Raw genomic sequence first — 27,217 nt, forward strand, 5'->3', positions numbered from 1 at the left:
TGGAGCGTCAGAGTGGACTCATTTCCATTAGCTACAAGGAGGCCTGGGGAGGCCTGAGGGGGACTTTTGCACCCATATTCTCGATCCTCAATCTCCCACCTAAAACATGTTTGCCAATCAAGGGACCTTCCTTAGAAGGGATTCATTCCTTTTAATAATCTGGTTCTCTGTGAAGAGAGAACTCCAACACTAAACAGGTCATGAAAGCCAACTCCGAAGGACAACACTACAGACTCACGGATTATTGTTTACAAATTCTGGTAACTGAAATTTCTGTTAATGGGATAGTCTCATAGAATCCAAACCTTTGGAAAACATAAAGTAGCAAACACATCTCAGATCAGCCCATTGTGACCTTTTGCTCCTTTTGCACTTTCAACTTTTGCTTCTTTGGTTCCTTCTTTGTTTCTTTATTACAGTTTCTGTTCTCTTTTACAGAGACATAGGTTGCAGTCATATCCTGTTAGAATGACTGATTTGCACGTGACCTGATGGCCTGCCATAGCTCTAAAGCCACCAGACTATTTTCCATGTGGCGGTGAATGTGGGAAGCCACAGCTACACACCGGGAACAACTTCTGTTTCACAATAGCTTGTCTATAGTTCCGTGTTTGAAGAATGTCTTCTAAATTGACTTGAAATCATACTTTCATCATTTGTTGATAGAGATAATCCACAATTGAAAGCATTCCTGCAATGCCAGACTAATACAGAGTACAGAGGAAGATCTGGACTGACCACAGATTTAGAGGAGACCTAGAAACTGATTCGGGGGTCACTGGGAAGATATCCATGTTGGTGATTTCAAACTTTGGTTGTGTTTGAATCACTTGAGGAATATGTTAAAAATGAAAATCCTTAGGCCTTATATCTATCGCCTTATATCACAAATATTACTCTATCTACTCGCTAATGCAGTGTTTCTAAGGTTGACTTTAGACCATTGACTCAGAATCACTTCTTTGCTAAAAATACAGTAGCTTTTCTCACATAATACATCTAGGGTGTCAGCGTATATGGAAGTACCTCAAAAAAAAAAAAAAGGAAGTACCTCATTCTTTTTAAATGGTCATTTCAATACTGGTATTTACCGTCATTTTTTTAGCCAAACACTATTGATGAACATGTCCATAGTTTTTAGTTAATCATTATTAAAACCAGTGTTACAGTAAACATCTTTGATTGTGTATCTTTGGGCAGAGCAGGAAGGTAAATTCTAGCAGTGCCAAGCCTATTTTAGTATCAGAGATACAAAGATGTGATAACCAAGTTGCATATGCCTAAAATCCAATTTTTAGAGCAAGTAGGTAAATACTGCACTTTACAGAAATTTGCCTCTGCACACTTCATCCCATATGCAATATGCTCTGGGGCACTTAATTCCAACACGGGTAGTAGAGTAGGTCCAGAGAAATCATTTGAAGATCTTTAAAATAAAACAGAACGTCTGGAGCCCCATCTCCAAAGATTCTGGTTCCAGTCTCAGGTGGATGCCAGGAATCCATAGTTAAGGGAAACTTCCAGGCAATACTAATGTACAACCAGGCTTGAGAATCAAGTCTACAGTTGAAAACCAGAAAAGAGTCACTAGATGGCAACCTCACTCACTTTTTTTTTTTTTTAGCACTAATACAAAATTCAGCAGAACACTTGAGAGTCTTTTTTCTTCTCATTCATGTTTAAATTTGCAGACATCTCCTTATAGGAAGTTATTTTTTTTAATATACAGGCAAAAGCCTCTCTTTGATAATGCTCAAACCCCATTACTTTTGAATTCCATAATCGCAAAACACAAAACCTCTTTTGTTTGAATAATTCCCCTGGAAACTTGTAATCCAGCTTTCATTTGCACACATCTCTCCTATAAAACCTTGAATTTCCTGCTTCTGAAGATAATAGCTGGAATTTATCTTAATGAAAAATATCTCTTTTCATTCCTACTAATGTCTGGATCTCATTAGAGCCAAAGACCAGCTGTACTCTGTTTTGTGAGGCTTAAGCCCCAAACAATTCACATTCTCTTTCTAACTCAGCCTATAAATATGCATAGATTCCTGAAAGGAATGACCTGAGAGGTCATTTAGTCCAGTGCTCACCTAAAGCAAAATCACTCTCTTTTATCCCAGATAGCTGGTCATTTTGCGATCACTTAAATACTTACACTAACAAGGAACTCACTATCTTGCACTTCTGGTTCTTGGCAGAATGATTTATTCTTTTTCACATGGCATCTTTCATGTCTTCTACCCTTTTCCTCAACAAATTAAACATTTTTCAATAACCTTTCATGTGACTCATCACCATGCTTGTGTCTCCAATTAGTTAGGCACAATGCCCACAGATCATCCACACATCTCAGCATACAATGTGACAATTACCTCCCTTATTCTGGCCACTTCCTCCTGTTAATATAGATTCTGTAGCATCTACAAGATGCTATGCCAGTGCTTGGCTCAAAATGCAAGCTGAATTAATACTGTTTTCCTTTGTTTTTTAAATTTCTAATCACATAAGCACTACGCTCTTTCCATTTGTTGTTTGCTTCATGCTTGCTCCATAAGAACCAATACTATATCAGCACTGCCCTTTATATTATGTTATATAGTTTATTTTCTGAATCAAAATATATAGTGTAATATTTATGATAATGTTTTATCAACATTTTTTGAATCTTGATTTTATGATCCTGTATATTAACTGTCGCTGCCATTTTTTTGAGATGCAAATGTCAAGGAGCAAGAATTTCCCCTTCAAAGGTCCTTCTAGCTGCACTAGGAATCAATCATATTGACAGCAGAAAGTCAAATTGAATTTTGTATGTATGGGGAATCCACACAGATGTGGAAATTCCAGAGATAGTCAGGTAACAAGAGATATGGGGGTAGGGATCTGGGACTTCAAAGGGAAGGAATGCAATTCATGAAAAGATAAAAAAAGAGTAAATGTTTGGTAAACAAATGTTTGCTGGGCCACTCAGAAACAGTGAGACATAGAAGACTTTGATCAAACAGGTGTAGCTAGGCTCCCCTCTGTCCACCCTGCCTAGTTCATAACAAAATGTAGTTATCTATGGTGATAGCTCTCTTCCTGAAGCAGGTCCTTTATCTCAATTCTTTTTAGGCAGTTGAAGAGGAAGTAAAGAGCTTTTCCTGAACCTGCTGGGTCTGGATTACATTTTAATTTAAAATAATCTTTGTGCCAATGTGGCCCATCTTGGGGCCACCTGCCCTTGGCCCCTTTACAAACATACTATTGTCTTTTAACATTTATCTCAGTTATTTGTAAGAATTTCAAACAAGGTGGAAGCTAAGACAGTGCCCTGTTGCATGCTAATGTTGGTTCCCCTGTGCTCCTCAGCATTTTTTAAACCCATAAGACCAGTAATACTATTAAAATTAGGATGGAAAAAAATTAGAATGGCAAAATCAGAATAGTGACAAAACTATGCAAAAAATGGTGATAATGTAGATTTAAAAGATAATAATATCCTCTTTCAAAAAAAGATCCTCTTTCACCATTTTTTTTTTCAAAATCATATGGGAAGTCCTTACTAATACAATAAAGCAAAAAGGGGGAAAAGATGTGTATACACACACACACACACACACATACACACACACATATATATGTGTGTATATATATATGTGTATATATATATATGTGTGTATATATATATATATATATATATACACACATGGCATCTTTCATGTCTTCTACCCTTTTCTTCATCAAATTAAACACTTTTGGAAGAAAGAAATAAAAAACTTTCTTAAAGATTTTATTTATTTGGCAGAGGGAGAGAATGCACACTGGAAAGGCTATAAGATTGAGGGTTATACCACCACTGGGATGGTGTCAGAGAAAGCTAAGAAGGAAGCTGAGACTTTTGTTTCAGCCAGCCTGTGAGGAACTTCCCCTGCAGTATCCTGGAGACCAAAATGGGAATATATAGATCCACTCCCATCCAGCACCTCTCTACTGAAGTGATGTCAGAGAACATCTAGTGGAGAGTTAGGACTTTCACCACTAACTAGTGCTAATGATGCCACCTATCTATGGTACCAGTGGAGACCACATGGGAGGCCAGAAATCCCATTGCCTAGAGTAATGTGGAGCCACAGACACACAAGCACTAGATGTTAACAGAACCCATTGGGAAACATGGGCGTCAACTCCACCTGACCCTGGTTAAAGTGGAGTCATAGAAAGTCAACAAAACAGAATTAAATGAGATACAGAGTCTCATAATTTATTATCAAAATATCCAGGACTCAACTGAAAATCACTCATCATACAAAGAAACAGGAAGATCTTGAATTGAATGAAAAAAGAAAATCAATAGATGCAACATTGAATTGACAAAGATGTTAGCATTACCTAAAAAATAACCTTAAAGCAGCCATCATAAAATGCTTCAATGAGTAATCTATAAACATATTCCAAACAAATAAAAGATGGAAAGTCTCAGAAAACAAATGGAATATAAAGAAACAAATGGAAATTTTAGAACTGAAAAATATAGTAGCTGAAATAAAAAACTCAATAGAATGGAAGAGACAAACAAAAGAATCAATAAACTAGAAGATAGGACAATAGAAATTACCCAGTCTCAATGCAAAGAGAAAATAGACTAAAACAAAAACAAAACAAAACAACCAGAGTCTCAAGGACCAGTGGGAATATAATAAAAGAGCTAACATTTGTGTCATGGAAGTGGAAGAAGGAGATGAAAAAGAGGGCAGGGCTGGAAAAGTACTTAAAGAAATAATGGCTGAAAACTTTTCAAATTTAGTAAACGACAAAATCCACAAATTCCAAACGTTGAGTGAACTCCCAACAGGATAAACCCACAAAACACACAGCAAGCTAGAAAGATCATATAAGCACCTCTTTTCTAAGTGAATAGAGTGAAAGAGTCTGATGTACCCAGCAGCCTAATTCTTTAGACTAAGGTCAGTATAAACTTCCTAATTAATGGAGCATTCTGTCATCAGAATTTGAATCTGTCATCAAAATGTAATTCCATTTGTCTAAGAGCGACTTTTTGGAAAGCCTAAAAAGACAGACAGTGAGGTCTTCTTGTGCCTTGGTTGTTTTTGTCTGTTTGGCAATCAATGCTTAAATATGCAACAGAATTCTATCTGAGATTGCTTTCACTGTAATATAATAGTATGGTAGCAAGTTTCTAGAGAAGGAGTCCTGTAACTACCAGCCACTCCTAGGTATTGAGGGCTTAGAAAAACTTAAAAATTGTGACTAGCTGAATTGTTGTAGGTCATTCACATCATGGTTAAAAAAGGGGAAATATTGTAGTCATTTTTCATCACCCTTGAATAGAGTGTGCCAATTTGTGCCATCATGCATATTATACCAAGTTATGTCAATCTCTGTCTACTGTCTTGGTGAATAATTTTCTTGCCATGAAGAAATGGCATTCTCATCTCATAGTCTGATATGGCATACGAATTAATTTTGAAAGATTTTATGATCCAGATTTGAATAAAAGATGAAAACCATATGATCATCTCACTCAATGCAGAAAAGCATTTGACAAAGTACAATATCTATTCATTATTTAAAAGCTCTAAATAAAGTATGATTAGAGAGAACATATTTCAACATAATAAAAGCCATATGTGAAAAGCCCACAGCTAATATCATTCATAGTGGTGAAAACTGAGAATTCTTCTAAGATCAGGAACAAGGCAAGGATGTCCATAGGGCACTTGGGTGGCTCAGTTGATTGGGCATCTGACTCTTGATTTTAGCACAGTCATGATCTCAGTGTCCTGGGATCAAGCCCTGCCTCAGGCTCCATGCTCAGTGGGGAGTCTGTTTGGGATTTCTCTCTTCCTCTCCCACTGCCCCTCTTCCTACTCAAATGCGCTCTCTCTCTCTCTCTCTCTCTCTCACTCTCACTCTCTCATAAATAAATAAATAAATAAATAAATAAATAAATAAATAAATCTTTTTTAAAAATTAAAATGTCCACTCTCACTTTTATTCAACGTACTGGAAGTCCTAGCCACAGCAATCAGACAAGCAAAGAAATAAAAGGAATCCAATTTGGTAAGAAACAAGTAAAATTTTCACTATTTGTAGATGGCATAATACTATAAATAGAAAACCCTAAAGACTCCACCAAAAAAACTACTAGAACTAATGAATGAAATCAGTAATGTTGAAGGATACAAAATTGATATACAGAAATTTTTTGCATTTCCATACACTAATAATGAACTAGCAGAAAAAGAAATGAAGAGAACAATCCACTTACAATTGCACCAAAAAAGAATAAAATCCCTAGGAATAAGCTTAACCAAGGAGGTGAAAGATGGGTGCTCTGGAAAATATAAAACACTGATGAAAGAAATTGAAGATGACACAAACAAATGGAAAGATATTCCATGCTCATGGATTGGAAGAATCAATATTGTTAAAATGTCCATTCTACCCAAAACTATCTACAGATTTAATATAATCTTTATTAAAAGACCAGCAGCATCTTTCACAGAACTAGAACAAGAAATCCTAAAATTTGTATGGAACCAGAAAGAAATCTTGAGAAAGAACAAAATTGAAGGTTCACCATCTCAGATTTCAAGATATACTACAAAACTATAATAATCAAGACAATATGGTACCAACAAAAAAACAGACCATAAATCAATGAGACAGAATAAAGAGCCCAGAAATAAACCCACACATATATGGTCAATTAATTTATGACAAAGGAGGCAAGAATATACGATGAGGAAGAGACAATCTCTTCAACAAATGGTCCTAAGAAAATTATACAATTACATATAAAAGAATGAATCTGGATCATTTCCTTATACCATACACAAAAATAAACTCAAAATGGATTAAAGACCTAAATGTAAGAAGTGAAACCATAAAACTACTAGAAGAGATTATAGGCAATAATTTCTTTGACATTGGCCTTTGCAACATTTTTCTGGATATGCTTTCTAAGGCGAGGGAAACATAAGCAAAAATAAACTATTGGGACTACACCAAGATAAAAAGCTTTTGCATAGCAAAGGAAACCATCAACAAAACAAAAAGATAACCTACTGAATGGGAGAAGATATTTGCAAGTTATGTATCTGATTAACATATCCAGGTTAATATCCAAAATATATAAACAACTCATATAATGTGCCACCAAAAGAACCCACCCAAATAATCCCATTAAAAATGGGCAGAGGACTTGAGTAGACATTTTTCCAAGGAAGGCATACAGATAGCCAAAAGACACATAAAAAGGATGCTCAACATCAGTAACCACAATGAGATATTACTTTATACTCATCAGAACAGTTAGAATCAAAAAGACAAGAAATAACAAGTGTTGATGAGGAGGTGGAGAAAAAGAACCCTCATGCTCTGTTGACAGGAATGTAAATTGGTACCACCACTGTGAAAATCAGAATGGAGTTTTCTCAAAAAATAAAAACAGAATCACCATATGATCCAGTAACTCCATTACTGAGTATTTACCCAAAGAATATGAAAACACTAACTTGAAAAGATATATGCACCCCTGTGCTTTTTCCAGCACTATTTACAAAAGCCAAGATATGGAAGCAACCCAAGTGTTAGATATATGGAAAAGATATTGATAAATATATGGATGTGATATACACATACAATGGAATATTACTCAGCCATAAAATAGAATGAGATCTTGCCATTTGTGACAACACGGGTGGATGTAGAGGGTATTATACTATGTGAGATAAGTCAGACAAAGAAAGACATAATTCACTCATATGTGGTATTTTAGAAACAAAACAAATGAACAAAGATAAAAGGTAAAACAAACAAACAAACAAACAAGAAACAACAGACTGACATACAGAGAGCAAACTAGTGGTTACCAGGCAGGAAGTGGCTGAGAGGATAGGTAAAATAGATAAAGAGGATTAAGCACTGTGTTGAGCACTGAGTCATGTTTAGAAACGTTGAATCATTATGTTATACATCTGAAACTACTAGAAAATTTTGTTATTATACTTCAATTAGTAATTTTTTTAATTAAAAAAAAGTAGAGTAGTATGAATTTCATTCATTTATTCAACAAATATCTATTGAGAACCAAAAAGATAGCAAGCACTGAGGGTAAGCAAAGAATCCTGCCTTTGGGAGCTTAAGATCTAGGGTAGATAGATACAGGCCATAAATAAATAAATTAAAATATTTGGTATGCTACATAGCGCCAAAATACTAAATTGGGAAGGAAGGTTAAGAATGTGTGGAAAGGGCTAATGGTTTTACATAGGCTGGCAAGGAAAATTCTCAACAAAAAAGTAACTTTTGACTAAAAAGATGAAGGAAGTGAGGAAGTAAGCCAAGATGATTTCAGGTGAAAGAACACTGCTGGCAGAGGGAACAGCACATGCAAAACCAGGATTGTGCTTGCCTAACATGTTTAAGGAATGTCAAGTATGACATATATGGCTGGTGAAGAGAGAGTAATCAGAGTAAGAGAGGAGGTCAGGGATATAATGAAGTTGGGGCAGGAAAGTGCCAATCTATGACATTGTATAGGTCATAGGAAGTACTTTGGCTTTCACTGAGTGGAATGGAAAGTCATCCTCAGTGTTTGAGCAGCAAAGCACCATCATTCATATCTACATTTTAAAAGGACCACTTGACTCTCCAGTAGAGACTGGTGAAAAGCTAGAAGTGCGACAGCTTCTGGGAAGCTATTGGGACAATCTAGACAAGAGGTGATGGTGGCTTGGAGTAGCAGTGAAATATTTGTATCCAGGGTCTATTCTGAAAGTAGAGAGGACAGAATTTGCTGGTTGATGGGATCTGGAGGATGAAAGGCAGAGGAGACTGAGCAATGATTCCAAGGCCTTCAGTTAGAGCAACGGAAAAAAGGAGCTGTACTTTTGAGATGAAATATTCTGTTGGAAGAGCAGGTTTGGAAGTAGTGACTATTAGAAGACAAGTCTGAAGTGTCTGTGGCAGAAGTGGTTTATGTCCTTCATCTGTCCTCGTGTCCACTCCATTGCACACCTGCCCAACTTCCATTTCCAGAAATGTATGTCTTTGCCTGAGGACACTCTTTTGCCACAGGAGTCTGCTTTACCACCAAAAGTGGCTGGATGTGCTAGGGAATTAATATCCTCCAGAAGCAGTGGCAAGCAGTAACCAACAGGATCTGGGGTATGAATACCTCAGTTCCCTTACCGGGCAGCTAGAATAAGTGAGGCTTGTGTTTCACTCTGGTCTCCAGAATTCTCCCAGCATTCCATTTGCCCAGAGGGTAGCTGGTTTGATAACAAATCCTTTATTGGATTTCTTCACTTCTTTGTCTCACTTCCCCATTTCTTTACCTCTATCTCCCCTCCTCCAAAATAAAACCTACTAACAAAAATATAACAACAGAAAAAATCTGCTAATACTTGAATCCTTTCTGGTTCAGCCAAAATGAAGACAATACCTATTTGACCAGGAAAAGGCCATGTCATGGCAGCAGATGGACACTCATCTCTAAGATTTGTGGAAGAATCAGCCTAGGGATATAAATTTGGACGTTATCAGCATATGGACAGTTTGAAAGTCATAAGAGTAGATGAAATCATTAAGAGAGTAAGTAAAATTGGAAAAGCAGTCTAAGAATGAGTTGGAACCTTTGGTCACACTAAAGTTTAGAGGTAGGAGAACTGAGGAGGAATCAGCAAAAAATCCCAAGAAGTAGCAGCCAGGGAGGTCAGAAAAAATCTAGGCAAATGAAGAAAGTATATCCAGGATTTAATAGTATTGATTCTGGGGTCTCACTAAAGATCAAAAGAATCGGGGTCTCTGTCAGCTCACGCAGGAAGTTTGCATTTTTGAAGGCTTATCAGATATTCCTTAAGCATAATAAGGTTCAAGAAATATTGAATCTTAGAAACACCTATCTTCTCTTTTTTCAAGGGGATGGGCGGGGGAGTTTGGTGTAGGTAGCATGGCACAGATAGGCTTTTATTCTTGGTAAGTTCACAACATTATAGGAGGGCATTTATAATTGACTTCTCAAGAGCTCATCCTGCTACTTAAGCATATTGTGTCCTTGTAATTAGAGGTTATATATATATATATATATACATACATACAATTTTGAGTTAGCTAAATATGGATCTTTTTCTCTGTAGTTGAGGTTATCCTGAGTTGATAATCTTAGTTGCTAGGGGTTTCACATTCCTGAACTAGATCATTTACCAAAAAAAGGTGTATAGAAATCTGCTTCTTTTTAAGACGTGAAATCAGATCAGCTAACTTCAGTTCTACAGATAATTTTTTGCAATATGACTAATAATTATACTAATAAGACTGATTTTTTTAATTATTAGTATTTACACATCCAAGTGAAAACTCCTTGAAATAATCTTCTTTAGAAGCCATATGCTACATTTCTGAAAATCTTTAGAAGTTCCTTCTATATCCATGACAACTACATTTGACTAACATCTTCATTTTTTAAAAGTCTTGATTTTAGAATCACTAATACTTGTACTAATAATAGTTAACACCTTTTCATGATTTCCTGTAAACTGAATGTGTGGCCCAAGATTCATATGTTGAGACTTAACTCCCAATAGAATGGTATTTGGAGGTGAGTCCTTTGGGATGTAATTTGGTCATGGACATGGAGCCCTCATGATGAAGAATTTGTGCCTTTATAAATGAGAGCCCAGATGCCCTTTCCCACATGTGAAGTTATAGGAAGAGGGCTGTCTGTAAACCAGAAAGCATGTTGTCACCAGACACTAAATCTGCTGGTGCCTTGACTTTGGACTTCCCATCCTCCAGAACTGTGATAAATATTTGTTGCTTAGCCACTCAGTCAATGGTACTTTTGTTATAGCAGTCTAAAGAGATGAGGTCAATGATTCTCATAAACCGACTCTATAGAGTAGTCTTAAGAGGGTTTGTAATAAAATGTTTTAAGTTTAATAGATAAACAAAACTACTTGTAGAATAAAAATCTCAAATGGCATGTTGTTATTAGTAGAATAAAAAAAAACCTATAGAGTTCCCCAAAGAGATAAAGGCAGTTACATAATTTGCAAAGCCTAACACAAATGAAAATGCAGGGCCTCTTATTCAGAAAGCAGAGGATAGGTGTTGTTCAAGGTATTATGTTATAAAGCTGCTCAAGCACATCCTTCCTATCTTACCAGCCTTCACTTACAGAAAACAAGGTCAAAGATAATCATTAATTTAAAGATGGCATCAGCAGAAAATTATCCAAGTTGGGTTCCTTCTGAATATGGTGTCTGTGTGGCAGCACAGGCCACTCACCCATGGAGACAACCTGCCCATGGAGCCAGCCCTGCAGAGATCACTGCTATTTAGATCCTACCAATTTCCACTGATGCACATACAAGTTACAGACTTTGTCTTTATATTTTTAGTCTTTGTTTCCTCATAGTAAAAGAATAAGAAGATTCAGGGTGTCAAGAAGAGGTCCCAGTTAGGGCAACAAAAGCAAGACCTCTATGATGGGGTGAGAGGCAGGGAACTACCTGGAGAAAGCACCTTTCATGCTGGCTTACTGCGGCAGGCCAGGAAGTTCAAGACATGGAAGTTTATTTTACCCCAAGGTTCCAATTAAACAATAACATTTCCTCTGTTGGTGGGATTCAGCGAACATCCTAAAGGTCACTTTATACAAAATTTCATGGAAACACAGTGGGACAAACCTAGCATCACCCCTACCCACTTCCTATGCTTCCTGTGGCTGTCATGTCTAATTCAATAGACAACCACAAAATACTGGCTATTAAACAACGTAAGGTTAATTTATATTTTCATCATGTTCTAGAGCTCTGCTAAAATACACGAGTGATTTAAAGAAGTATACCAGCTCTGAACCAAAGTTTCTTTAATTCCGTGATACAGTGCAGTTTCCTATTAGTGCTCTTATCTTTTCAATGATAGTTTTCTCCCTGGGGAAAAACAAAACAAAACAAAACAAAACACGTAGTCTTTTTGCATCTCCTGTATCTTATTATAGCACTAAGCATGGGACTAATTACAGATTGAATAGAGTTTAGCTCTATTCTCATAGCTGGAGAAAAATGTGTAGAAACTATATATAAATGTTCTCTTCTCCCCTCCTCCCTAAATGCAGCCAATGTTAAAAGTAAATCTCGAGGTGCCTGAGTTGCTCAGTTAGTTAAGCATCCAACTCTTGATTTTGGCTCAGGTCATGATCTCAGGGTTGTGAGATTGAGCCCCACATTAGGTTCTGCAATGGACATGCAGTATGCTTAAGATTCTCTCTCTGTCTCTCCCTCTGCTCCTCCCCTACAAACCTCTTCCCTTGCTCTTTCTCTCCAAAAATAAATAAATAAGAAAATGAAGAAATAACTAAGTAAATAAATAAATATAAATCTTACCCTTGATGCACTTTCCTGACTACTACAGTACAAGATAATTTACAGTGTTACTCAAATCTGATATATTCCAATGGTGAAAGTATTAGAGTGAGGTTACTATATTTCTAATCCATCAATTTCCAGCCCTACTTATGATACATCATAGATTTACTTGAATCGTTTGGAGATATTTTCTGAAATTCTTGAAAGAGTTTCAAAACAAAACAAATTTTATTTTAATTGATATGAACTACTTAATAGTTTTAGGAAAAAGTGATTTTATATCATAAAATAGATTTTTAAGATATCAGGTATTCTTTCCACTTCCAGAATTCTTCTGGAATTTGCTCGTATTATATGAACATTGAGTTGAGTATATGTCAGCTATACTGCCTCACAACTTAGGTCTAAACAATAGGGAACAATATTTTTTTGTGTGAGGAAAACAACAATTACTAAAGTAACATTTATAAAATATAACATTTTAGAATGACCTTGAGGAAGAAACTCTTAGGCCAATGAGCTGAACTTTCCATGAAGCTTCTCAGACAAAAGAGAAGACAAGTTAGTGAAGGAAGAAATTAGAACAGTAAGAACTAAAATTTCCCCAAAGTGAGCATGAGGTAAAAGATTTTCCAGTCACAATGAAAATAGAATTTGCTGACAAGGTCATGATCACATCAGACAGCTCACAACTGGGAACAAGGAATTTACAAAAAAACAAAACAAAACATTATTTATCTTTAACTACACTACTTGGAATGTTTCCAACTACATCTGGGAAATGCCTGCCTGCCCTTGACCATTATATTGCTAAATTTTCCTTCTTATATCTCTCATTCATTTACCATACTGATGGCACCTTGAGGGTAATAAGGAGTTTACTGACTGAGGTAGCTAACATAGTAAAAAAAACTCATAGAAACAGATTAATGGGGGTTTGCCAGAGGCCAGGGGGACATGAAGAGTTGCTCTTTGATGGGTATAAAGTTTCAGTTATGAAAAGTAAGTTCTAGACATCTGCTGTAGAACATTGTGCCTATAGTTATCAACACTATATTACACACTTAAAAATTTGTTTAAAAGAGTAGATCTCATATTAAATGTTCTTTCTTACAATTTTTGTTAAAGGTAGTAAGGAAGCATTCAACTGCATTTAATTCTAGCCATATTTTGCTCCTTTAGCTGATATAATTGATTCAGATATTCATCATTGGCAAGGCATTCCTTATTAAATGAACTAGAACATCTGTGCTCCTAATTTAATGCAAACCCCAATGCCTTTCTGATCTTTGGGGCCTAGCATTATTTTTGAGAAGTCCAACTGGGTATTTATACCATAATCTGATAACACACATTCTTTTATTTAATTCAGTGCAAGAAACCTTCCCTGTCAACCAAGACTTTATTCACAATACAATGAATGATTTGGGGTCCATCACTGACAGTGGGAAATGGCCTGTTCATTGAGGGAGGATTCTATTGTTTCAAGATAGTAAATGGAACACGGTTGATTTCTACTCATTTCCCAAGAATGACATTGATTTGCAGCAAGATCTCTGAAGAATCATTTCTCTACCATTAGAAGACATAGCTCCTTCCTAAGGCTAGGAAAACACAGACTGCCTGGTTCCTTTGTAGATAATAGATCTTTGGACTTCCCTGGACTGATGGCATTCGTGTAGATAGTGTTTAAAACTGCACAAAACACAATTTAATGCCTTTAAGGCAGCTGGAAGGAGCTGAAACACACTTTCTACAGACTATGCAGCCTTAAAGGGTCTGGTACAATCAAATGAACTCCATAACCCAAATAAAGTTTAGGGTTTACAAGGCCTAATCTCTTCCGGTGCTACTTTCAAGGAAATACGATCAATCGTTGTGGCTTCTAAATAATACAGGCTTAAGGAATTATATTATTGAAAGAGTGCTAGATAGCCTATTAGAGCCACATTTCTGTAGCATTTTACACAAGATTGAAAAAGAGCAGATTATTCATCTCAGAGAATTCAATTTCTTGATGACACCAAAGATATTCAAAAGTCAAAACTAGGTAGGTGTCATTCAAATCCTCACTGCTTCTTTAAACCAGTGTCAAAGGGAACTCAATTCACAATCCACATCAGTATTTTTTAAATTCCTTTTTCCCATTTCTCTTCATACGTTTCTTTTCTTCCATAGCTCTCCCCACCCCGTCTCTCTTGCCATGCTCCCCTTAACGTTTTCCCTAAAGTCCACTGACTTATTAGATCCTTTTATTCTGTCTCTTCTCATTTTCTTCCATACATAGTAAATTTGAACTTTTATTTATTTATTTTTAAGATTTTATTTATTTATTCATGAGAAACACACAGAGAGAGGTAGAGACCTAGGCAGAGGGAGAAGCATCAGGAAGCCCGATGCAGTACCCAATGCCAGGACCCTGGGATCATCCTCTGAGCCAAAGGTAAACACTCAACCACTGAGCCACTCAGGTGTCTTTTAATTCACAACCTCTCCTCATCCATACTTTCTCCTGTTTTTTGCCTTCCCAATACCCTGGTCTACATCAGTGTTTCTCAACCTTCTCTTTATTATTGCTTCCGCCAAGGAGACTTTTAGATATACTTTTTCTTAATTCCTTCCCATGAAATTTTAAAGTTATAGATATACCAGATACTTGCTTACATGTTATATCTGTATGTATATATAATATAATAATATAATATCTGTGCTTTATATATGTAAGTATATATAAAATATATTCTTTTATAGGTATTTTATATATATAACATATATAGATATTTTAATAGATATATTTATATCTATATATAGATATTTAAATATTTAATATCTTATAGATATTTTATATATATAATATATTATATATATAATTTATATATATATAAAATGCCCATAGGGAGGCTTCATATATACAGCATGACTTTTTTCACCCCTCCAAGAACTAATCCTCCCCTTTGGGAACAATATCAATATCATCACAGCTGAGAATGCATGGTCTACAACACAGGTGGGACAGAAAAGAGGAGCAGAAACTGATGGGCAAGTAGTGCCAATCCACTACAAGTTCTTTTGTGAAAATCCCAATCTACTCCCTTTTTGCCTATTTTTTAGTCACTTGAGTGTACCACTCTAGCGATGCCTGTTTTAGGCAAAACTGTATAATCTGGCCTTCCTTCTTAGCTTCTGTCTTCTTTTGTTTTCCCTGGGTAACTAGTACCCTGCAACATTTCATTCAAAAATCATTCTTATTCCTGCACCCAATATATGCCTAGGCATTTGGAATCTCACCTCGTATCTATCTCTGGGATAATTTTTGCATGTTATAGACTAATCCTGCAGAGTTGATATATTACTCCTCTGGAAATCATTTGCATTTCCCTCAAAAAGGAAACTATCTTCCCCATAGGTATTAAGTTTTACTAGTGGTTCAGACACCATAGAAAGCAGGCAGGGAGATGGTCTGAAATAAAAGTTTTCTCTAAATATCCCTAAAATCATAAAAGAATAAATCATTCAGGTGACACCTACTCTGACTCTTCACAATACTCAGGATAACTCTCTTACCCATCATTGTTCTCTCCAACAGTATTACCTATTCTTCTAGACTGGAAGCTTGTAAGGGAAGGGAGAGCATTGTTAATGTCTTTGTAGTCACTATACCGTCTAATGTGGTATGTTGCATACTGCTGTCACTCAATGAAGCCAAACTGAATGCCAATTCCATATATTTCTCATTTTAAGAAGTAGTCCTGCCTGATTTCTGGTCCTCAACCTCTCTCTCTTCTCCTCAGCTAAAAAAACATAATCCCTATTTCTATCTTCTCCATATGCCTAATTAAGATTTCCATGAGAGTCAGCAATATGGTGGCTACACTTTTAAAACTTATTTTTACCTCCAACACATAGGAAACATTACATTTCACATCCTAACCCAAACCACTTACAAATACATACACAGATACACACACACACACACACACACACACAGAAGTTTCACAAAACAATGTAATGTGGGATGTACCCTGCTAATTTCTATTTTATTTCTTAACATCATAGTTGTGACCCACTAAATCATTCCCAAGACCTAGAGTTGACTGTAATCTGAAGTTTGAAGAACAGCGGGTAGAGGTTGAGAATACCTAAGAGGTTTGAAGTCAGAATTTGAAATGAGTCCAAATTTGGCCACTTTGATGTTAAACAAGTGATTTAGCCTCTATAGGCTTCAGTGTCCTCTCTTTAAGATAGAAGTAACAGTAGTACTTACCTAGAAAGACTGTTGTGGGAGATTAAATAATGCATCCAAGGTCCTTTATTCAGCATAAGACATACAGTAAATGTTAATTCTTAGCTCTTATCATTCACTCTGAAATCTTTTGAGAAACTAGAAAAAAGAAGTTATATGAATGTAAAATATAATACTTGTGTTTCACTCACTATGTCCTTAACTATGTTCCATAATTGTTTTAAAGATATATTTATGTATTTTAGAGAGAGAGAGAGAGAGAGAAAGAGCATGTGGGCAGGAGGAGGGGCAAAGGAAGAAGGAGACAAGCAGACCCTCACTGAATGAGGAGCCCAAGGAGGACTCAATCCCAGGACCCTAAGATCATGACTTGAGCTGAAACTAAGAGTCAGACACTCACATGACTAAGCCACGTAGGCGCCCTTGTTCTATAATTTTATGCCTTTAATTTCATTCAGTAATTTTATGTGTTTTAAATCTTATCTTCTCAGCCATGTTATAACTATAGTTTTTCTCCTACTACATGTCACATTACTCCAGAGCTGAGATTCAAGTACTATTAAAGTTCTTATCCAGCTACTTTTTTGCAAATGATTTTTATAACATGTAAAGGAAAATGATAATATAAAATAGATTAGGGAGAGGGAGAAATAGTAAATTACTTGCAACTTTGCACTATATCTCCAACAATGGCTGAAATTTACCTTAAAAGAAGACTTAGTTTTCATTACTGTAGTATGGAACTTTTCCCAAACAGTAACTTAAAATAAACATGAGAGCCCCAAATCATAGAATCATGGTATTTTTGAGAAGTGCCACTTAGAGTGAAAATGTCTTATGAAAACAAGTACTCTCCATTTGCTTTGCCCTCATAAATCAGGATGCGGTATTCCAAACTGATGTAGGAAAACAGTGAAAACCAGTTTCTGTAGATTACAAAACCTTATATTACTATGCTCAAAGGTATAGTAATTTAGTAATTTAGTAATATAGTAATTTCAAGATTACTTCCTAAGGGAAGAATATGATACTGTATTATACCAAAAATGCATTTTTATGAAAGCATTTTATACAAATAATAATAATAAAACAGTAAAATAAAGCTGACTTAAACAATGACAGAAAGAGTAAAAATCAATAATTATTCATTGAACATCTCAACTAAAAACTGTAGAGGATTAAAATTAAATTTTTGAAGTTACTGCCAATGTTCTTATGATCTTCTCTTTTACAGAGAGCAACTCCTTGCCTTCATTCTTCTTCGTGCACATGTAAACTTCATTATTGAGTTAAATAAAATGTTGACACAAAATGAGAGACATCACAGAGGAATATATGGTTGATTGAACAGGAGAGGGAAAGATGCTCTGGGTGAAATTATAAGGGGAGAGCTTTCTAGAGTGAAGTTTAAGACTTGACACCAATTGCCTTCCACAATCATCCTTGTGGAAAAGGACTAGCACCATCTACCTAAACCCCTGCTGGAAGGAGTTTGTTAAAGTGTTGAGTATGTTGCATTCGCTATGAACTCAACCCTTGTCTAGACCTAGGACATAATATGACAATGAAATGTTTGAAAATTCTGATAACTTCTGTAGTATACAAATTGGAGAAGAATTATATATTTTATAGTTGGTGGATGCCACTCTGGCATCCATTTAGGATCCACATAATTCCCTCCCTTTTTAAATATAGTAGTTGTGTATTTCGGATTTGAGGTTAGACACATGTTAAAATACAACACTGTCTTTCCTGCTGGATAGCTCAGAACACCCAGTTATAATTATGTAAACACTGAAAAAAAGTTAGAGGAAGTAAGAGGTTTACATATTAAAATGAACACTAGCATTACCAATGGTACGCAAATATAATTTAAATCTATTCTAAGTAAAAGCTCAAGATTTATTCCAATCATTTCTGCCAAATTTTGCTCTCACTTAGTGCTAGAATTTTTTGAGTAGAAATGTCCCAAAGAAAGATTTGTGTTTTATATTATCCAGGAAGATTATTTCTATTAATAATTGTCCCCTGGTGACATCTAGAGCCTTGACCACAGTAATGAGGACAATGGGACTAGTGACTAAGCATTATTATATTGATTTTTCAATTTATCCTCCTTTGATCAAGTTTTCAGGGGATTTCCTGAGGTTGACAACCACAGCAGCCCACCAAAGAGGAAATGATTTGGAAAAATAACAAACCCAATGCTAGGGAGGATAATTTGCAGTTAAATATAGTATGTATGTATCTAAAATTACTCTGAAACATCCTTAAAAATATCAATAGCTAGATAAACTAATCAATTAATCAACTAACAACTAACAATTTTTCGCCTTGGAGTAAATAAAAAGCCTTTCAATTTTCTTTTTAATTTAGTTATTTACTTTAGAGACTAGAGTACAACTATAGATGAAGAAGAAACATCAACCCTTTGAAGGTTTAAGCAAACAATTTCTGTGTGTGCCTAATGTGAGTCCACACCAAGAGAATCAACCAGGTGTTCTGGGCAAGAGGTCTTGTATTCACACAGCAGATGCCCGAAAGAGATAGCAGATATATTTTCCTCTAATTGAACACAAAGATATATCACAATTGTGCTCTTTAAAATTTAAAACCTAGAAAGATGAGTTGACGATAAACTCAATATTAACCAAAGGTTAGAAATGTGTTAAAAGACAACAAATTATCTTAGTCCATTAAATATATCCTCTAGTCAGATAATATTTGTATCTTCATGGGCTGGAAAACCAATTGCATTAAGAAGAATGAAGGCAATGTGTTGCTCTCTTTGTAAAAAAGAAGATCATAAGAACAGTGGCAGTGACTTCAAAAATTTAAAGAGCTAATATGAGTTAGTAGAGCTAATATGAATTGTCTATTTTATATAGAGGGCAGCCATTATAAATGGAAATTAGAAGACAGATTTTAGCTCAATAGAGAGAAGAATTTTTTAATTAGAGTAGAACTGGTCTCATAATAGTGAATTCCTCCACAAGTCTATAGGTTTAAGCTAGGAATGCATGCCTCAGGGAATACCAGAGTGGTGATGGAAAATTAAATCAGAAATGCTAAGGATCTGAAATTCTAAGCATGAAAAAATTTTATATTCCAAGTCTCAATAAATCCTGTGAACACAATCTAAAACTTTTAACTCAAGTGAAGTTGCTGGAACTCACAGAAATGGACAAAATTTAATACAGGATTATGGGAGAGTCGAAGTCTCATAGGAAATTGAAAATACTTTTTTTTTTTTTTTGCCAGTTTCTGGATTTGAAATGTTTTTAATCAAAAAGAAAGTGCTGAATATGAGCATGATTGTATTTACTGGTTGGTTTATTTCAAAAGGTATGTTATTCTGTCATTTTTTTGAAATCTAAAAATACCCTGGTCCTTGAATTAATAAAATATTTTATGTAGACACAACAGTGAAGGAACTTGTAGGCTTCACTTTGGTGTAAAAAAACAAAACATTCTGCTTTTGCCAGTTTCAAAATACGGAAAATTGTAAGCAGCGCTCTTGGTCGGGCTAATCATAAGACTCAGTGTTTCTATTTTTCCCCTTCTCTGCACACTGCTTAGACTTGTTGCTTTCCTTTGCTAAATATAGCTGGCTTCCTGCTATTTTCACAGCCGACTGGAGAATTTCATTAGGAAGGTGGAAAGCTAACACTCACTCTGATGAATAAAATGGTCAGCTGATATCACTCCTTGCTCCAGTGGAAAAATTTACAACAAATAGAGGTGCTGAGAGACAGAATGGAGTTTCATTAAAATGGCCAATTAGCACAATAAGCAAAAGGCAAAAGGTGACAGCCTTCTTCCCACTGTTTTCCCTTATCAGGCAGATGTTAAAAGCTCTAGTTGAGAGAATGAAAGGGGATGGTCTTCTCTTGCTCAAACCTGGCCTCAAGGATTGATTTCATGCCAAAGCCTTATAAAATATGACTAGCTATCACTCTTCCCTGACTGTATGAATGAAGTTCAGTGAGTCTCGCCTCAACAGAACAACTCTGCAAATTTTCAGGGACTTCTTGTTGCCTACAGAATAAAGCCTACACCCCCAAATCAGACTTCAAGGTCCAGATATATCTTTCTAACCATACCTGCATTTCTCTCCGACATCAACCCTTTACTCCAAACAAAGTATTCTGTACACTTTTTCCCAAACATATCTTTACATCTTACTCATCTTTGTCTCCAATGCTAATCTCATTTATCCCATCTATCCCAATGTACCAAAGTTTGGCTCATATCTCTCAATCTCATCTCTGATTATCCTCCAACTAGAATTCACTGGTCCCTCTATTATTACTTATATATCACGCTCTAACCCAGTGTCCTGACTCCTTTTAACTGACATGGATCATTGATCTAAAGAGCTGAAATTTCTAACTGCTGCCCACTATCATTTGTTATGTTCAGGGTTAAAAGTGAAACTATCCCTCAAGATTTAACAATTACCAACCATAAGATCCTGCATGTAAATTAAATGTCCTCACAGAAATATTGAATTTGCATCCAATTCCTTTTCCCCATCTTATCTAAAGTGGTAGACTACTTTATTAGATTTTATTTCTATTAAAAAATAATACATTATCGTTTTTTAATTATAGAATTGTATATAGCTCATTATAATAGGATCCCATTCTCTGCCTGGCCACAAAAGCTGAGTTCACAGATTATGAACTCTTTATATCAATACATAGAGATTTACTTAATACTTTGTAAAAATCCCATAGTAGTTCATCATATGAATATAAAACTAATTGATCAATCTTCTCCTAAAGGAAATATAGGGGTTTTCTCCCAGTTTTTTTATTATAAGTAGTGCTTTATGAGCAATTTGTTCACATATTCTTGGAAATTATGGAAATTATCTCTGGGATAAATTACCTAGAAGTGAAATTACTGGCTCATAGGGTTTTCTGCATTTTTTTTTTAATTTTTTTTTAATTTATTTTTGATAGTCACAGAGAGAGAGAGAGGCAGAGACATAGGCAGAGGGAGAAGCAGGCTCCATGCACCGGGAGCCCGACGTGGGATTCGATCCCGGGTCTCCAGGATCGCGCCCTGGGCCAAAGGCAGGCGCTAAACCGCTGCGCCACCCAGGGATCCCGGTTTTCTGCATTTTTAATTTAGAGAGATCTTGCCAAATTATACTTTAAAAACAATACTAACAGACACTGCAACCAATAACTCATAAGTTCTTTTGGTACTTAATTGGTTGAAATGACTAAGTCATAAACTTTTCTTATGACTTAAAAATATTAATGTACCATATTTTTTTAACTTGCCACATAATTTTTTCAGGAAAATCATTTTTAAAGGGTCAATTTTTCATTTGCATGTAACCAATACATATTTTCATATACATAACTCAATTTTTATTAAACTTCCTTTATATAAAGTGTGTATTTTAACTGCTACATGCTTTTTTTTTTTTCAGAAACACTAAATATCCTCTCATTCACTGGCAGTTTTTTTTTTTAAGATTTTATTTATTTATTCATAAAAGACAGAGAGAGAGAGAGAGAGAGAGAGGCAGAGACACAGGCAGAGACACAGGCAGAGGGAGAAGCAGGCTCTATGCAGGGAGCCCGACATGGGACTCGATCCCAGGTCTCCAGGATCACACCCTGGGCCAAAGGCAGGCGCTAAACCACTGAGCCACCCAAGGATTCCCTCACTGGCAGTTTTGATGACAATAGTTGGTCTCCACATTGAGAAATGAATATAGTTAAAAGCTCAATGCATAACATAAAAATGAAAACTCGTGTTAACACCTTGTCTAGGGCCACAACAGTTATTCAAGGAGTCAACCGCTTCATCTGCACAAATTATTGTTGCATCAAAACACAAAACAAGTATGATTCTGAAGACCCTGAAAACAAGCTCTATAACTTATGAGACATTAACCACTGCTTAATGCTACTATTGATGTTAAATTTTCATACTGAATTCATTGATTCTTTTCAAAAAACACTGATTTTTCTAGTAATATTTTAAAAAGCTATCTTAGGTCTTTAACCCTCAGAGAACTGGTATATTTAGGCAACTAACCAAAAAAGTAATCAGGAGCATGTAATTTTGTCCACAGTCTCCAAAGGGTTAAAGTGCAGAAATTGTCTAATACCTGTTGTATAAGGCACCCTATTCCACTTTTTTCTTAAAAGAAACTTTCTTTGGTTTCTTGTAATTTTTCAGTGAGTCTATCCTTTGTTTCTTCCATTTTCTCTGTAAGGAGCTCCTTCGTCTCTTCTTCTCTTTCTCTGTAAGGACTCCTTCCAGGAGTCTTGTAGATACTCCTTAACAGGAGACAGTGTTGACATGTATCCCCAACTACACAAATAATTCACAGTGCAGGAGGTTCTTTCCAAAGTCACAGTATATCGGGCAGGTGTTGCAATCTTAAACAAGGAATATGCTGTTAGTGCATTACTACTCTGGGAATTTTTCAGAATGTTTACTACGCTGTCAGGTAACCCAAGATGTTCTAGAAAAGGAATGACATTCACTCCATCTTAGGGTATTTACGCCACAGCCATTTCTCGCTGCACAGACTGAAAGACAGCTCTTCTGATGTCACCACAGAGTGACCTAATCGAGCATGGGTTGGGGGCCAGAACTCACAGGGCTCAGGCAGACGCTCCCCCAACCCAGGCCAGTACCCCAGGGCCTGCTAGCCAATGCACCACATAATTAAGAAGAAAGATATTAAGAAGAAAGATTTGGTTCTTATAGTCTAGGAACACATGACGTTAATTCTAAACCCATGTAGAAGTGTCAAGGAGCTTGTTGGTAAAAGTCTAAGAACATTAATTTGAAGTTGTTTTTGAAGACTTGTGAAAAAACTGAGTTTCCTTAATGATTAAAATATGAATAGGGCTTGGTTCTTGTTAGGAGAAGGAAGAAGAGAATATAAGTCTTTTTATTGTCAAAGGGAGATTAAAAGTCAATGAAATAAATAGAATATTACCATCCTGCAACCCTAATGAATTAGTAGATCTAGACAATGTTCATCAATCCCTGTTAACCTCACAAGACACTCAGATAGTATGTACCTCTTGATAAAAATACACAAAACCACCTATGAAATACTCTTGAACAAAAAGTCAAATCTGCATCTGATCAAGATTTAAAGTCTAGTCTCATCACTAATTCACAGAAAACACAGGAACATATTAGACAATACCACAAAGATGTAATCAGCAAAAATCAGAAAAATGACCTATTTTTAAAAACAAACCACATAGAGGGAGAGAAGAGAGAGAAAAAGAACATATACATAAAAAGAGACTTACAGAGGTGTATGGGCAGCATTTGGATCCTGACTCAAACAAACTGTAAAAATAAAATAAAATAAAATATAAGACACCTGGGAAAAATCTAATATTGACCAGATAATTTTTTAAAATCTTTTATTTATTTATTTTAGAGAGAGAGAAAAACAGGGAGCACTCAAGCAGGGAAGTGGGGTGGGAAAGGAAGAGGGAAAGAATCCCAAGCAGGTTCCATGCCTAGTGTAGAGCTTGATGCAGGACTTGATGTCACCACTCTGAGATCATGACCGGAGCTGAAATCAAGAGTTGGATGCTTAACCAACTAAGTCACCCAGGTATTCCTAATATTAACTAGACAATTCAGGAAATTAATAAAGTATTGTTATCTTCAGGTATTATAACGGTATTGTGGTTATTTTTTGAAGTCTTTGTTTTTTAGAAATACACAGTGAAATATTTAAAAACAAAATTATATGATGCTGGTATGTACTTCAAAATACCCTGGGTAGGAGAAAAAGTGGACTGAGGTATAGAAAAAGTAAAATTGGCTAAAAGTTGTTAATTGTTTAATCTGGTTTAGATGTACATGGACGTTCATTGTATTATCTTCTATTTTCTATATCTGAAATTCTCCACAAACATTCAAAAATCAAAAAGGTTTGCATTAAGATGTTTTTGGAATGTTCCTTTGTAACTATTAATATCCCTTTAAAATAGAATAGCTTTAGGAAATTTGAAGGCTCCCACATAATAGCCACAAGCTCACTCAATACCCAGAGACTTGCTTCCAAGCCTTTTGCCTGTGATTTTAGACGAGAGCAAGAACAGGAGCCAGATGGTATGGAAAACATACTTACATGTGGGTTCATGAACCAAATGAAAGCTATAATTTAAGGGAAAGAACCAACAGTCTTCTTTAGCTTTAAAAATGTTTTTGAACTCAGAAAGGGGCATGTATAGCACTCCAACACAAACGTGTAATCTTTGGCCCAGACAAATGGATGCTCTTGTAGACAATGACAATGTAGAATTTGTCATCTCTTTCACATGGAATTGCTTCAGTTACACCATCTCACCACATCCTTCCTTAGGGGGTCCTCTTTTTCCTCTTTTACTTAATGTACTTTCCACCCCCCCTCCAACCTATACCAAAGGAAAGAAAACATTATTTTCCTTGCCGAACAATTTAAACATATCACAAGAAATCACTCTTTAAATATATAATACATTGGATTGCTTCTGACCAGTCTTATTAATGAATTCTTTTAGCAGTCAAAGCCCAGACTGACTAGTTTATTGGAAGGCTGAAAATAGTACTTCTCTATAAGGTTACTAGTAGTAACCCTGCTTCCACAGTTTCTTGGTTTATTTTTCAATTTAATCTTAACACTGAGTGACCTTCAAATGTACCCTTAATTTCCATTTGGTCATCATATTACTTCCTCAACTTCTCTATTTCATTAAGTGTATGTAGAGTTCACTAAGAAGTCTTAGAGCCCAAAAAGTATGTTATAAATCTGTGAAAATTATCAACATATTCCAAAGATAGGGATAGGGCCAGGGAAGGTAACCAGGAGTAGTACATGCTAGTCTAATGAAAGAATCTTCCCACAAAGAATTTAAAGTCTCTACTTTCTTTTAGGCATTTTAATACATATTTCTGCCTATTGGTGAATGAAGTGAAAAAATTATTTCAAACAGTACAAAATTTTTAAAAATTCTAAATTTACTCAATTATCTATGTAATTTTGTATACCACCACCTGCTTATTCCCCTTACATAACAATCTATCAATTTTTTCCCCTGCTCAAGAATCTATATTATCTGAGGAATTTGGAATATATGCTAAGACATTACAAGTGCTAAGAAAATCAGCAGTAAAGGCAACTGCTTCATACAGCTTTTCCTAAACTTACCTGTGTGTGACGTTCCCTCCTGGGAAGATGGAATAGTCATACTTTCCCCTACTCTTTCCAATAAAGACAAATAAAAATTGGGAGCATTGTATATTAAGCATAAGAATACTGGAAGGAAGAAAGAAATAGGCATACCTGCGAGGGACCTTGGGGTCTGAGAAACAACATGGTGATAAGTTTCCTGCATTTTTTTGGTCTCAATATACCAGAATTGGAGCTGAAGAAACCGGCAACCCCAAAATGCCAGTGGACAGACTAATAAGCCCCAACTAAACCTCTTTCTCTCTAACCAAAGGCTAGAGAAAAATAGCAGTCTATCAGAACAGAAAGCTTTCAGACAATAACTGCTCTACTACAACCAAATCCTACAGACGAAGTGACACCCCACTCCTACCCACACCAGCAAAGGCTGAGCAAGAAGGCTAAACTTCTACCCTTGAAACACTGTAACAAGGCACAGGAATGCTTCCATGAGAGTGATGTCAGAAAAAGCCAATTAGGGAGCCAGAGCTTTCATCCCCATTGGCCTATAAAGAACTCCTACATACTCCTTCCTGTGGTGTCAGTGGGACTCTGTGGGGAATCTAGACTTTCACCTCTACCCAGCAGTAATGAAACACTCTTCTTTTGCCCTGATAGAGTCGCACCAGAGGAAGCCTTGTGGAGAGTCAAGATGTCCACTTCTATCCAGTGGCAATGAAGCCATCAATGATGTTCTCTAAAAACTGCATGAAGAATCAGAACTTCCCAGCAGTAAAGGGGAGCCCCCAACACTTTTCAGAGCCTTCTTTTTATTATATATATTATTATATGTTATAGCATCCAATGAAAGCCATGTGGGGAACCTGAGTTTCTATTTCTACCTGGCAGTAACAGGCAAAGTTTTCTTCTGCTAGAAAAAAAGCCAGGTAGCCATCAAAAACATTAAAAAGCCAATTAAAACAGAAGATTTGAAAAAGACTCAGTCTCAATATACAGTTTCTTTTTTTTTTTTTAAGATTTTATTTACTTATTCATGAGAGAGAGAGAGAGAGTGAAGCAGAGACACAGGCAGAGGGAGAAGCAGGCTCCATGCAGGGAGCCTGATGATGTGGGGCTCGATCCCGGGTCTCCAGGATCACACCCCAGGCTGCAGGCGGTGCTAAACCGCTGCGCCACCAGTGCTGTCCCTCAATATAGAGTTTTCAATTAAAAATCACTCATTATGCTAAGAAACAGGAAGATCTCAAACTGAATGTAAAAATATAATCAACAGATACTAACGCCAGGATAATGGAGACATTAGAATTATCTGACAAAGATTTTAAAGCAGCCATAACACAGATGCTTCAATGAGCAATTGCAACACTATTGAAATAAATGGGAAAAAAAATAAAGCCTCAGCAAAGAAGTCAA

At 35.9% G+C, this 27,217-nt stretch overlaps 1 long non-coding RNA gene across 1 annotated transcript; it reads right to left on the minus strand.

The window, feature by feature from the left end:
• LOC121493436 lies at positions 1–27,217 on the minus strand. Its single transcript, XR_005988473.1, has 3 exons — positions 23,928–27,217; positions 16,648–16,764; positions 1–1,560 (listed from the first exon to the last, which is right to left on the minus strand). It is a non-coding gene; the product is annotated as an uncharacterized LOC121493436 (long non-coding RNA).

The sequence above is a fragment of the Vulpes lagopus genome, chromosome 6 (assembly GCF_018345385.1).
Source record: "Vulpes lagopus strain Blue_001 chromosome 6, ASM1834538v1, whole genome shotgun sequence".
Taxonomy (NCBI): domain Eukaryota; kingdom Metazoa; phylum Chordata; class Mammalia; order Carnivora; family Canidae; genus Vulpes; species Vulpes lagopus.